Source organism: Camelus dromedarius, chromosome 10 (genome assembly GCF_036321535.1).
Source record: "Camelus dromedarius isolate mCamDro1 chromosome 10, mCamDro1.pat, whole genome shotgun sequence".
Taxonomy (NCBI): Eukaryota; Metazoa; Chordata; class Mammalia; order Artiodactyla; family Camelidae; genus Camelus; species Camelus dromedarius.
In genome coordinates, this window is record NC_087445.1 from 74,284,209 (window position 1) to 74,299,756 (window position 15,548).

The window sequence follows — 15,548 nt, forward strand, 5'->3', positions numbered from 1 at the left end:
TAGTCTGATTTTTATTGTAGAGATGAGCCGTTTCATGATGGTGTCCATCCACTGCCTCTTGGATAGAAAATCAGAATGTACCTTAGGCTTCTTTCAAACTCATTCTTATTTCCAGGGCTTATTTTGCCTATAAAGAGTATTTTGTGGTGAAATAATTGGGTTGGGGGATCTGGAATGAGACAGGGCCCCAGTTCTACCATCATTTAATGCTGATCAGGGTGTGAGAGCAGCTTGCCTGAGTGGATAGAGATACTCTGTCCAAAAGTCAATTTAATTTCCAATTGGATTTTTAGTCAAAGATGTTTATTTTGTCTTACAGCTAAACTTCTGTCAAGAGCAAACAGAATAGTCAAAGTACAAGTGGCTTAGCTGCCTAGTAACAGGAAATGGGACCATGGGGACCTATTACGGTGATCCACTGCCATTTATAAGTTTATTAATGCTGTCAAGTAATGATTCCTATTTATTTCCTGGCACTATTTCTAGATTGGAGAGGTAGGTGAGGGCAGAGGGCTAGAGAGGAAGACAAAACTTACACTGCTCATTCCTAGAGCAAAACTCTTTCGATCCATATCTTGGCTACTGGTGTCAGAGTTTTGGACCAAGCACCCAGTCATATGGACAACGTTCTCTAGAAGGGTCTATGGGTCTAAAGATGAAAGTCTGTTCTTCAACACAGAATTCCTTAGTTTCCTTCACGTGCAAGGAAAATGACTTCCTGAGTTAGAAAAGGTTACCCATGAGAGGTATTCACAAGTGAAAAGCGTGGGAAAGTCCACGGAGATCTCGACGTCTCTGTTGAGACGTGTAGCTCTTGTGCAGCTGGGTCAACATGAAGGGCTTCACCCGCATGAGTGCGTGTCAGGAGGGTGGGCATTCTGCAAGTTGCGAGGGGGTCACATTTTCTCAGGGAGCATCAGCATGGCCTTGAACCGGTCATGGTTTTCAGTTGCTGTTTAGAGATGAATTCATACACCTTAGAATCGCTTGTTTTCTCTTTAGTAGATCACTGTGTTCCTATGAAACTGCTGCGGTAATATCTTTTTTTAAGTCAATTGATTTCCTCTAATTCTTGGTTATTTCAGGGTTCTTTTTTTCTAGAAATTGTGACGCTGGCCTACAGATTCTTTTATTTCCAAGTATGCTGAGTTTTTGTTTCTAGCAAGATGAATTAGTAGGTATCAGATTTACTTTCTTTTCTGAAACAACTAAAAAGCCAGTTTTCAAGACCGTTGACATCAGGCAGCAAACAACAGTGACCTCTGAGGTTCAAGAAACAAATGGGGTTAGCCCTACAGTTGCCCCAGTTTCCTGCCTAGAGAACATTCTCAGATCACAGCCTAGGGAGCGCCCAAGCAGAGCCCAGCGGTCTTCCTGAGTTCCTAAGACAAATGTCAGAGAGAACAAGGCTACACAGAGAGGACCCTGGACTCTGCAGAGGGACTCTCTGAAGTACTGCAAACTGATCGGCTCATGCAAGTGAGGAATGCCCATGTCTAGAGAAAAAGCAACATGAGAGGATTAGAGGCAAAATCCTCAGAATTCTACAGCAGAAACTAGTGCTGGTTCCTACCAACCAAAGTGAAAAACCTCATTATGTGCTTAGCATTAGAGTCCTCGGAAGCAGCAGGGGAAAATTAGTCCTAACAAAGTACCACTCTGATCCCATCTAACAAATCTTAGAAGCAAGACCAAAAGCTTGCTTCCTAGTGCAATCCCAGAACTAAGCTCAGGAAACTTAAAGGAATCCAAAAGTACCTAGTGCCCAACACCATTCCCAGCATCCAATCAAAAATGACCAAGTGTGCAAAAAGAGAGACACGGTCTGTGGTGAGGAGAAAAATCAAACGACTGAAACTAATGCAGAAGGGGCCCAATGACAAGATTAGTAGTCAAGGGTTCTGAAGTCATTACTAAAACTGCTCATGTTTAAGAAGCTGAAAAAGAAGACTGGACATGTTAAATAGAGGCATGGAAAATGCTTAAAACCAGAGATGAAAGCTGTAATTTCTAAATGAGAATATCGTGGACGGAATTAACACAATATTACACACTGTGGAGGGAAAAGTCAGTAAATTTGAAGACATAGCAATAGAAACGACACAAAATGAACCACACAAAGAAAATCATTAAGTCTACCGAAGACCTGAACAACACTATCAACCAACTTGGACCTAATTGACATTTATAGAACACTTCACTCAACACCAATAGAATGTATGTTCTTTACAAGTGTACCAGGATGGACCAGTTCCAAGTCATAAAACAAATCTCAGTAAATTCAAAAGGAATTAAGTCATATAAAATATGTTTTCTAACATATGAAATTAAATCAGAAATCAATAACAGAAAGATATCTGAGAAATCCCTAAATATTTTGGAGGCTAAATAACATTTCTAAATAATCTGTAATTCAAAGAAGAAATTTTAAAAGAAATCAGAAAATATTTTAAAATGAAAAGTTAAAAAACTAATCACAATTTGTGGTGCTAAAGCAGTACTTAGGGGGAAATTTTTATCACTAAATGCCTGTGTTTTAAAAAGAAGAAAACTAAGAAACTAGGAAAAGAAAATGAAACCCAAGATAGGCAGAAGACAGGAAATAAAGATCAGAGCAAAATGGAATAAAATAGAAAACAACACAAGACAAAAAGGAGAAAATCAGTGAAATTTAAAACACTGGTTATTTGAGAAAATCAATTAAATTGATAAATCTCTAGCCAAACTGATCAAGGGAAAAAAATGACCAATGTCAGGAATGAGAAAGATGACATTACTACAGATTCTTCAGATATTAAAAGGACAGTCAGGGAATATTACAAATATCTTTATGCCAATAAATTCAACAGTTTTTTTTTTCCAAGAAATGTCTATTTCATCTATCAAAGCCCACTCAAGAAGAAATAGATAATCTGAACTGCCTTATAGCTATTAAAGAAATTGAATTTATCATCCAAGATTTTCCCATAAAGAAAATTCCAGGTCCAACTGGCTTTCCTGTTGAATTCTAGCAAATATTTAAGGAAGAAATAATGCCAGTTATACACAAAATCTTTCAGAAAATTGAGGAGAAAGGAATACATACCAATTCATTCTATGAGGCTAGCATTACTCTAATACCAAAACCTAACAAAGATATTTAAATGAAAACTATCACTTATCAAGACTGATATAAGAATTTTTAACAAAATTTTAGGCATCAAAAAAAAAGTTTAAGAGGGGAGGGTATAGCTCAGTGTTAGAGTGCATGACTAGTATGCACAAAGTCCTGGGTTCAAACCCTAGTACCTCCATTAAAGACAAATAAATAAACCTAATCCCCACCCCCCTACAAAAAAAAGTGAAAGTGAGATTGAGACTGGTAAAGTGTACTTAATTAAAAAAAAATTCTTTAATGTTTAGGCATAAACTTCAATAAAATATAAAAAAGATAATGCATAATGACAAGTGGGGTTTGTTCTAGCAATTAATGGCTTTTTTGAAGTTAATCAATACAATTATATTTATATTTAGAGAGTAAAAAAGAAAAAACATGATCATCTCAATAGATACAGAAAAAGCATTTGCTAAAATCCAATGTCCATTCCTGACAAAGACTATCAGTGAAATAGAAACAAGAGGAACTTCCTCAGCCTGATAATGGGCATCTAGGAAAAACCTACTATTAACATCATACTTAATGGTGAAAGAATGCTTTCACATCAGATTGGGAACAAGCCAAGAATGTTCATTCTCACTGCTTCTATTCTACATTATACAGGAAGATCTAGCCAATGCACTAAGGTAAGAAAAAGAAATAAAGGGATCCAGATTAGAAACAAAGAAGTTAAACTTCATATGCAGATAACATCATTTATATAGAAAAGTCTATGAAATCTATAAAACTAGTGAGTGACTTTAGCAAGGTTGCAGAACATAAGATCAATATACAAAAATCAATTGCATTTCCACATCCTAGCAATGAATAATCAAAAATTGAAATTTAAAAAGCAAATGCCATTTATAATACCATCAAATATATAAATTACTTACATATAGATCTGACAAGATGTGTAAGACCTGTACACTGAAATCTATAAAATATTGCTGACTGAATTTAAAGAATACCTAAATAAAAGGAGAAACACATACTCTTGAATCATATTGTTAAGATGTCAGTTCTCTCCAAATTGATCTATAGCTTCAATGTAATTCCATGAAAATCGGAGTAGGCTTTTTTTTTTCTTCTTTGGTAACTAATTTTAAAATTTATTTGGAAATGCAAAGAACCTATAACAGCCCAAAAAACTTTAAAAAAGGAAACGTTAGAGGGCTTAAGCTATCTGACTTTAAGACTTATTATAAGCTGCAGTATTTAAAACCATGTGATACTGGGGTCAAGATAAGCAAATAGATCAATTGTACAGAATAGAAAGTCCAGAAATAGATGCACACATATATGATCAACTGATTTTTTACAAAACTGAAGAAAGGATAGTGGTCCTGGAATAATTGATGGTGTATAGAAATATAATTGATTTATATTAATTGACCATGTGCTCTATAACTCGCTAAATTTACTTACTCTATTTGTGTGTGTGTAGATGTCTTTGGATTTTCTGCACACACATTTTTCATCTCATTGCAAATAGTTTTCTTTTTCCTTAATCCTTTTTAAATTTTTATTGAACTATAGTTGTTTTACAATCCTTTACAATTCCTTATGCATTTTATTTTTCTTCCTTTTTTGCTCTGTGCACAAGGTTGAATAGAACTGGTGAGAGTAGACACCCTTGTCTTGTTTCTCCTACCCGCACTCCAAGCAGCCATAGTTCTGTGCCATACGGATGCCTTGGCGGTGAGAGGGTGAGGAGGGGTGAAACTGGTACCCAAAGGGATTCTCTGTAGGACCAAGCTTTCTAGATTCTCAGGCTGGATTTTCAGGACCCCTGTCCAGCTGACAAGGAAGTGATGCTTCTTCCTAGAGTGTCCATCTCTCTCAGATCCCCCGGGAAGGAAGATGGATTATGGGCAGAATTCAGGCCTTTCTCGGTTCCCTGGCCATCAAACCCATCAAGTCTGCCAACCTCACCACCATTTCTCATACCTGTAGTTCCTATAGGATCATCAGCTTCATGTTGTGGGGGTGCGGGGAGCTGGATTCTCCTCCTGCACCATCAGAGTGTGATGGAGTGTGACCAGGTGGAAGAATTACTGTGGTGTGGAGCTGTGTGTCAAGAGGACAGCTGCTGAAGCCCCGTCAGCCTCCCCTCGCTTACCTCTACAGGAGACATCAGGCTGTCTACAGGGAAGTCCCTTCGCCTTGCATGTGACAGCATCCTAAGTGCTGCGTTAATCACTCAGTCATCTTGCTGGCTGCTGGGCTTATTCTCTGAGGCCCCGCCACACAGAGCTCCGCGCTGACCAGAGGCACCAGAGGAAGTCCCAAAGGGAACCCATTTCCATTGCTGACAGCCAGACCTGCAGCCAAAACCAAATGATGGCTGAAAACCAGGGCAGATGCCCCTGCCACTAACCCATGATGAAAACTTCAGCTGGTGGTCAAGCGGGAGCACCCTGGCCACAGCCTTTGGGTCCCCCTCCTGTCCCCACCACATCTTGGGATGGGCCACATCCAGATTAAAAGAATCTGGGAAGCTCAAGGTTATGCCTGTTAATACCTGCCCCTGAGGATATAATGAAGGACCTTGTCAACAATCACCCTGAAGTCCAGATGGCACTTCAGAAAACTTCCTTGTGCTCTTAACTTTCTTCATGCACAGAAGTTACTTCATTTTATGAAAAATAACCTTTTCCAGGTAAGTGAATTTTCTGGATGAGAAAATCTTCTCTCTTTAAGCACTTGGACTCTTATTATGTTAAGCAGCTGCAGGGAAATCTTCCCAAGTGGGCCACACATGGACTTCCTTGCGTGGCTCTAGAATTACCCGTGTGTTGATGACTCACTGTGAGCAGCAGGGTCTGGGCTGCAATCCTGGGACAGGTCTGGGTAGTCAGGACCCACGGAAGAATGGGTCAGACAGAAATGCCTTAAAAAGGAAGGGAATGTTGACACCTGCTACAGCATGGGTGAACCTTGAGGACATGGTGCTAAGTGTAATAAGGCAGACACGAAAAGACAAATACTGTGTGATTCCACTCATCTGAGGTCCCGAGACTAGTCAGAGTCATAAAAACAGTAGAATGGTGGTTGCCACGGGGTGCTGGGGAGAGAGGGACGGGGAGCTGTTGTTTGGTGAGTGTGGAGTTTCTGTTGTGCAAGATGAAAAGGTTCCAGAGGCAGATGGCAGTGATGGTTGCACAACAATGTGGATGTTGTGCAGTGTTAATGACACAGAATTGTACACCTAAAAAATGGTTAAGGTTGGGGGGGAGGCTGTAGCTCAAGTGGTAAAGCACATGCTTAGCATACACAAGGTCCCGGGTTCAATCCCCAGTACCTCCTCTAAAAATAAACCTAAAAAAAATGGTTAAGGTGGTAAATTGTACATATATGTTACCACAATTAATAATAATATACCATCCACATTCTCAACTAAGGATGCTAGTGACACTCAGGGAGGGTAAGCAGCAAGCCAAGGTGGCGGGCGGTGGGGCCAGCGTTCCGACTCCAGGGCCAGTGCATCGGAGCTCAGGACAGTGGTGAACGTTAGCTGAGCCTTAAGCCTCTGGTGGGCACAGGACAGAGCCCACAGAGACAGGCTGGCACGGCTGCGGGGAGACTTGGCTGCCTACCTTGGGGAAGCTGCCACGAGGCGGGCGTGCTGGAGTAAGTAACCACCCCCTACCCCAAGGAGCTCACAGCCCACCAACACCTGTGTGCAGGGCAGCCTTTCCTCTGCCTCGTTGACACCCCTGCGTGGGACTGGACAAATGCTGACCGAGGTGCTCCTTGGTCCCTCGGCGCATCCAGGGCAGGTGACCTGTGCGGGGGCTAGAGGTGGAGAGCGATACTGCTTGTATTGGTTTTCACCTTCCGCGTCTCAGCTGAAATTGGGGCAGAAAAGAAAACCATTTTAACATCCAGGTTACAAGGTCAATATCAGCTGACGCCTGGCTGCGTGCGAGGCCCTGAGCTCAGGGCTGTGCTTGCTGATCCCACTGAATCCTCCCCTATGAAGAGAGTGCTGTAGCCCATCTTGCAGATGAAGAAACTGAGGCTTGAGGGCTTACTAGTGTTAATAGCTCAAATGCCCTGAGCACTTACTGTGTGCCAAGTTCTGTCCCACAGTGCTTTGTGTCAGTTGACCTTTGAATGCTCACCACAGTCCTCAGGTAAGTAACCTTTTTTTTTCCTTTGTGCAGTTTAAGCTTTAATAATTTCAGAACCGTAAATTCTACAAACTTATACAAAAAAGCTAATTTGAATGTTTGTTATGTACATGTCTTCTATGCTTAGGTTTATGTATCTTGAGCGATAAATATTTTTTATTGAGGAATAGTTGATTTACGATATTATATTGTTTCAGATATACAACATAGTGATTCAAAATTATTATAGATTGTACTTCACTTAAAGTTATTATGAAACTTTGGTGATATTTCCTGTGCTGTACAATATATCCTTGTATTTATTTCTACATAGTAGCTTGTACCTCTTAATCCCCTGCCCCTGACTTGCCCCTCCCCTCCTCCCTCTCCCCACTAGTTTCTCTATATCTGAGTCTGCTTCTGTTTTGTTCTATTCACTCGTTTGTTTTACTTTTTAGATTCCACATATAAACAATAACATACAGTATTTGTCTTTCTCTGACTTATTTCCCTAAGAATATACCCTCCAGATCCATCCATGTTGTTGCAGATAGCAATACTTCATTCTTTTTTATGGCTGAGTAGTATCCCACTGTATGTATGTGTGTATATATATACACACCACATCTTCTTTATCCATTTGTCTGTTAATGGAAACTTAGGTTGCTTCCATATATTGACTATTGTACATAATACTGCTGTGAACTTTGGGGTACGTGTGTTACCGAACCAAACTTGGGTCTGTTTGCCTGTGTACAGTAAAACCAATCTATTGATACCAGGTTGTGAAGGAAAGTGCAGTGTTTATTGCAGGCACCAAACAAGGAGTCCAGGAAGCTAATGCTCAATAGACCTGAACTCACCAATGGCTTTCAGGGAGAGGTTTTTAAAGACAGGGTGAGGGAGAGGGGTGCGGGATGCCTGATCAGCTCATGGACATTATTCTGATTGGTTGGTGTCGAGGTCATCGTGCATCAGCATCATCAACCTTCGGGTTCTAATCCTTCTGCTCTGGGTGCAGCACACAATTAACTTCTTCCACCTGCTGGGGGTTACTGTATCTGCAAAACAGCTCAAAGGATACAGCTCAGAATATTATCTATAGCCCTTGAGGAGGAACTAAAGGTCCTTGACTTTGTTTAATGGCCAAACTATTATTATCCTGTCTTATTTGACTGTTTTCATTGTTTCTGCATTTTCTCACTTCTCTGATTAAATTTGTTCTTTGTAACTTAGGGAAGGCCTAGGAGGCGAAAGTTTTCCTATAGACAAGAGGCAAGCAGAGGACATGGTGGGGTCTGTCGGGGAAGCAGTCCCAGAAAGGCTCCATAGGGTCCTGGTTGGTTACACATGTATCTTTTCGAGTTAATGTTTTTGTTTTCTCTGAATATACTCAGGAGTGTAATTACTGGATCACATGGTAGTTCTAGTTTCAGTTTTTTGAGGAACCTTTGTACTGTTTTCCACAGTGGCTGCACCTATTGACATCCCCACCAACAGTGTACAGGGTTCCCTGCTTTCCACATCAGCACCAACATTTATGATTTGTGGTACTGTAGATGATGGCCGTTCTGACAGGTGTGAGGTGATAGCTCATTATGGTTTTGATTTGTGTTTCTCTGATGATTAGTGATGTTTAGTATCTTTTCATGTGCCTGTTGTCCATCTGCCTTTCCTCTTTGGAAAAATGTCTCTCAGTTCTTCTGCCCATTAAATCAAGTTATTTGCTTGATGTTGAATTGTATGAGATGTTTATGTATGTTGGATATTAATCTCTTATTGGTCATATCATTTGCAAATATTTTCTCTCATTCAGTAGGTTGTCTTTTTTGTTTTATCAATGATTTCAGAATTTCCTCCTTCTGCAATTTTTTGGCATAGTTTGAGAAGGGCAGATGTTAACTCTTCTCTAAATGTTTGGTAGAATTAATTTGTGAAGCCATCTGGTCGTGGACTTTTGTCTGCTGGGAGTTTTTTTAAATTACTGATTTAATTTCATTACTGATAATTGATCTGTTCATGTTTGCTATTTCTTCCTGGTTCAGTCTTGGGAGATTGTACGTTTCTAGGAATTTACCCATTTCTTCTATGTTGTTCATTTCATTGCCATATAGTTGTTGGATGTAATCTGTTATGATCCTTTGTGTTTTGTGGTGTTGTTTAAAACTTCTCCTTTTTCATTTCTGATTTTATTGATTTGGGCCCTGTCTCTTTTATTCTTGATGAATCTGGCTAAAGTTTATCAATTTTCTTTATCTCTTAAAAAAAAACAGCTCTTACATTTGATTGATTTTTCTGTTGTTTTTTTCAGTCTCCATTTTATTTATTTCTGCTCCAATCTTTATGATTTCTTTCCTTCTACTAACTTTGGGTTTTGTTTTTTTTCCTAGTTCCTTCAGATATATGGTTAGGTTGTTTACTTGAGATTTTTCTTGTTTCCTGAGGTAGACTTGTATTGCTATAAACTTCCCTCTTAGAACTGCTTTTGCTGCCTCCCATAGGTTTTTGGATCATTGTGTTTTCATTGCCATTTGTCTCCAGGTATTTTTTAATTTCTTCTTTGATTTCTTCAGTGATCCATTGGTTATTTAGTAGCATATTGTTTATCCACCACATGTTAGTGTTTTGGGGGTTTTTTCTTGTAGTTCCTTGGTGATCTCATAACGTTGTGATTGGAAAAGATGCTTGATATGATTTCAGCTTTCTTAAATTTACCAGGACTTGTTTTGTGGCCTAGCATGTGATCTATTCTGGAGAATGTTCCATGTGCCCTTGAAAAGAATGTGTATTCTGCCGCTTTTAGATGGGATGTTTTGTATATATTGAAGTCTATCTAGTCTAATGTGTCATTTAAGGCCACTGTTTCCTTACTGATTCTCTGTCTACATGATCTGTCCACTGGCATAAGTGGTGAAGTCCCCTACTATTGTGTTACTGTCCATTTCTCCCTTTATGTCTGTTAACATTTGATTTATGTATTTAGGTGCTCCTTTGTTGGGTGCATATATATTTACAATTGTTATATCTTCTTGGATTGATCCCTTGAATGTTATGTAATGTCCTTCCTTGTCTCTTGTTGTAGTTTTTGTTTTAAAGTCTATTTTGTCTGATATAAGTATTGCTACCCCAGCTTTCTTTTGGTTTCCATTTGCATCAGATACTTTTTTCCATCCCCTCACTTTCGATCTGTGTGTGTCTTTTGATCTGAAGTGAGTCTCTTATAGGCAGCATATATATTGTTTTTGTATCCACTGAGCCACTCTGTGTCTTTTGATTGGACCATTTAGTCCATTTACATTTAAGGTAATTATTGATAAACATGTACCTGTTGTGATTTTGTTGCAATTGTTTGGGGGTTGTTTATGTAGGTCTTTTTTTTCCCTTTTGTTCTCTTCGCTTGTGTCTTGGTGACCATCTTTAGTGTTATGTTTGGATTCCTTCCCTTTTGTGTGTGTGTGTATCTATTGCAGATTTTTGCTTTGTGGTTACCATGAGGTGTATACATGTGTGTGTGTGTGTGTGATTTATTTCTGTTAATACTCATATATAAGATTATTTCAAGTTGCTGGTCTCTTAATTTTAAACACATTGTAACAACCCTGCACTTTTAGTCCCCTCACCATGGTTACTGTTTTTAACATCGTATTTTACAACTTTCTGTTCTGTGTATCCCTTAACTACTTCCTGCAGACATAGGTGATTTTGCTACTTTGTCTTTGAAGCTTCCGACTAGCTTTGTACGTGGTTGGTTTACTACCTTTACTGTGTATTTGCCTTTACCAGTGAGATTTTCCCTTTCATATTTTTATGTTTCTAGTTGTGGCCTTTATTTTTCACTTAGAGAAGTCTCTAACATTTCTTGTAAAGCTGGTTTGATGGTGCTGAACTCTTGTAGCTTTTGCTTGTCTGTAAAGCTTTTCATTTCTCCATAAAATCGGAATGAAAGCCTTGCTAGGTAGGGTATTCTTGGTTGTGGGTTTTCCCCTTTCATCACTTTAAATATATCATGCCACTCCCTTCTGGCCTGCAGAGTTTCTGTTGAGAAGTCAGCTGATAGCCTTATGACAGTTCCTTTGTACATAACTTGTTGCTTTTCCCTTGCTGCTTTTAAAATTCTTTCTTTATTTTTATGTTTTGCCATCTTAATTATGGTGTGTCTTGGTGTGGTCCTCTTTGAGTTCATCTTTTGGGGACTCTGTGCTTCCTGGACCTGGATGTCCATTTCCTTCCCAAGGTTAGAAAGTTTTCTGCTATTATGTCTTCAGATAAGCTCTCTGCTCCTTTCTCTTTCCTCTTTCTAGGACCCCTATAATGTGAATGTTGTTATGCTTGAGAGGTCTCTTAAATTGACCTCATTTTTAAAAATTCTGTATTTTTGTTGCTGTTTTTCCACTTCAGTGATTTTTATTACCCTGTCTTCCAGCTCACTGATCTGTTCTTCTGTATCTTCTAATCTACTGTTGATTCCTTCTAGTGTATTTTTTATTTCAATTATTGTATTCTTAAGCTCTGTTTGGTTCTTCTTTAATCTTCTAACTCTTTGTTAAACTTCTCACTGCGTTCATCCATCCTTCTCCTGAGTTCTTTGATCACCTTTATGATCATTACCTTGGACTCTCTACGGGGTAGAGTGCCTATCTCCACTTCACTTAATTCTTCTTCTGGGGTTTTATCTTGCTCCTTTGTTTGGAATATGTTCCTCTGTCACCTCTTTTCTCCCCTAATTTGTTATTTTTATGTCTATGTATCTGGTGGGTTGGTTACCTTTACTGACCCTGGAGAAGTAGTCTTCTATAGGAGATGTCCTGTATGTCCCAGCAGAGCATTCCCCTCTGGTCACCAGAGCTGTATGTTCTAGGGGTGCCACTGTGTCCAACCCTATGTGGGCTGCATAGGTCCTTCTATTGTGGCAGGCAGACTACTGGCTGGTGTGGCTGGCCCCTGGTCCAGTTGGTTGTCTTGTATGGAGGCTACCAGCCACTGGCTGGTGAGACCAGATCGCCAGGTGGCTGGCTGTGGAACCCCAGGGGCTTGTAGATCTAGTGCTGGCTCACTAGTGGGCAGAGCCGGGTTCTGAGGTGGGGGGTCGTGGGGCCAGGGTTCCTGGATCTATTGTCACCCTGCTGGTGGGTAAGTCCAGTTTCTGACATGACTGGCTGCAGGTTCCAGGGTGTCCCAAAGCTGGTGCTGGCCCACTGGTGAGTGGGGCTGGATCTCAGTGTGGCTTGCTAAGGAGTCCAACATATCTCAGAGGTGGTGTTGGCATGCTGGTGTATGAAGCCTGGTGGGCTGGCGGCAGGGCCCAGGGGTCCCAGAACTTCTGTTGGCCCACTGGTGAGTGGGGCAGAATCCCAGGGCAGCTGGCTGAGGGGCCACAGTGTCTCAGAGCTGGTGTTGGCCTGCTAGTGGGGAGGGCTGGAGCCCAGTGGGCCCTGGGGCTGGTGCCGGCCTGCCAGTGGGTAGGCTGGGCCCTGCCATGGCAGGTTATGGGGTGCAGTGGTCTTGGGGCTGATACCCTCCTGGGGCCCAGGGCTTCCTGAGTCTGTTGCTTGCCCACTCATCTGTGAGGCTGGTCCAAAGCTAGATCTGTCTCGCTTATGAACAGAGCTGGGGCCTAAGAGATTCTGGAACTGGTGCCTGCCCACTGGTGGGCAGAGCTGGGTCTGGGGATCTCTGACTGCAGGGCCCTAGGAGTCCCAAGTCTAGGGCCTACTTGCATATGTAGGGCTGAGTTCTGGGCCTTCTGATGGGCAGCGCCATGTCCAGGGATGGCTGTGAGCTCATGGGGTCTTAAGGCAGCCTGCTCGCTGGCGGGTGGGGCTCTGTGCCCACCCGGCTATTTCCTTGGCCTGAGGTGTCCCAGAACTGGCGCCGACAGGCTGGTGGGCAGGGACAGGTCCTGACACTAATAAGCTTGAGGAAGGATTCCACAATAGAGCCTGCCAGCGCCAGTGTCCACATGGTAGAAGGAGCTCCCAAAAGTGGCAGCTGCCAGTGCCTGTGTCCCCAGGGTGAGCCCCGGTTGCCTCCTGCGTCTCTGGGAGGCTCTCCAAGATCGGCAGGTGTGTCTGACCCAGGCTCATTTCAGATGACTGCTTATGCCCTGGGTCTCAGAGCTTGTGAGATTTGTGTGTGCCTTTTAAGATGGGGCCTCTGTTTCCCACAGCCCTCTGGGGCTCCCGAATGTAAGCCCCGCTGGCCTTCAAAGACAAAAGTTCTGGGGGCTCATCTTCCCATTGCTGGAGCTCTGGACTGGGGAACCTGACGTGGGGCTAAGACCCCTGTCTCCTCGGGGAAATCTTCTGCAATTGCAGTTACCCTCCCGTTTGTGGGCACCCACCCATAGGTGTGGGTTTGGCCTATACACGACTCTGCACCCAGGTGCTGACTCCCCCGTCAGTTCCTCAGCCAGCCGGGTGCTCTCCCACCTCAGAGACCCTCCAGAGAGGCTCTGCTTCCTCTCTCCTCTCTCACGTGACTCCGACTCTCCATTCCATTCACTCCCCACATCTCCACAAAAAGGCCTCCTCCTCAGGGAAGCCTTCCCGATGCCCCAGACGGGCCAGGCCCCTGTCCGATCTCCCTTCGCAGCCCCTGCTGACTGCCATCATCCTGCTAGTTCTCTGTCTTCTCCGCGGGACTGCACGCCCCAGGCTGCTGCTTCTCACGCCCAGCACAGTACCTCATACACAGGAGGTGATCAGAAGTCTGTCTGTCAGAAAGGAAGCGCTGGTGCGTGCCATGGCACAATGAACCCAAAAACATGTGCTGACTGAGGCCGCCAGGCACAAACGGCCACACACATCACCTGGTTCCATCCCCCCAAAGTGTCTGGACTAGGGACACCTAGAGAGACATCTGTAGAGAAAGCAGATTTGTGTCTGCTTAGGGCTGGCGTGCTGGTGGCGGGTGGGGGTGGACAGTGACTGACAGATACAGGGCTTCTTTTGGAGATGAGAATATCCCCAAATTGGTGATGGCTAAACAACTCCATGGATACACTAAAAACCATAGAGCTGCGCACTTTAAATGGGTAAATCGTGTGGTGTGTGAACCATATCTCAATAAAGCTGTGAAAAAAATTTAATCCACCTGTCTGGCTGACCAGCTGGAACCCAGAATGTGTTTGTTGAGGATGCTCAGAATCCTGAATCCCCAAGTCCTGTCGTCTGGGTGTTGCAGTGACTTGTAAACGTACTGAGAGAAAGAAGGCTCTGGTCTTTCATCTGAACCCCGATCCAGCGTGATCATTCTCAGCAGCCGCCTCTGCACATTTAACAATGAGCGCAGCTCCTACCCTTGCCTGGGTCCCGACAGGGGAGGCCAGGCTCAGGGTGCGTGTCCCAGCTTGAAGAAACTCAAGCATGCGAGGTCAGGCGACCAGCCCGACCTCACTCAGCAAGACAAGTGGCAGCCAAGAATAGCGCAGGGCTTCTAAGTGCGTCTCGCTTGCTGTAAACACCCAGCCGTGCCACCCTTCATCTGTCTGATTTTAAAAGAGACCATAAAATATGAACCAGGGCGGCAGCACTGAAACCTAAGTTGGGTTCAAGCCAGTGGAAGAACTAATCCTGTCACCAGTCTGCAGGGACAAGTAGGGAAGACCCCTGGGTCAGAGCCGGGCTGGCTTCTGCCAGGGCCCATGTCAACCGTGTGGGCTCACCGCTCTGGATACAGGCACAGAGACAGAGCTCATCGCTCAGAAGTGTTCTTTGCACTTAATAATTTCCGTCTTCCAGTGCCAGCGGGACTGCTGATGACTTGTAGTGAGCCTCACGCTAGGGGACCTTCTGGGCCAGTTAGCGAAAGAACGGTGAAGGGCAGTCTGGTAGAACTGGGGTCTGGAAAAGCTGGCAACGGTGTAGCCAAAACAGCAGTGACTGAGCCATGTCCAAAAGACAGCTATTTGAAACCAGCCCAGCTCAGCAACTTCCTCGCCAAGCGACCTTTACCAAAGCCCTTGGCTCTTTTGAGGGTCAGTTTCCTCATCGAAAAAGGGGAAGAACACCGCTTGGTGGTGGATAGGGGCTGCAAAGGGCCATGGCAGCGCCAGAGCGCGCAGTCTTTGGATGTGTGTCTCTGCGGGACTTCGCGGTGCTAATGATCCGGACGTGGCTTTGGTGGAAGTGCGCGTGCACGGTGGTCTGTCGCTACCTACAATATTTGCCTTAATGAAGGCCCAGACCCCAACCAGGTGGGACACTGTTTCTGTGGGGCCACTCAGGCAGGATAGATGAGGACCGAGAGACAAGCCCGAGGTGAGAGAGAGCTCCTCTGCTAGAAAAGCCTTCACCTTC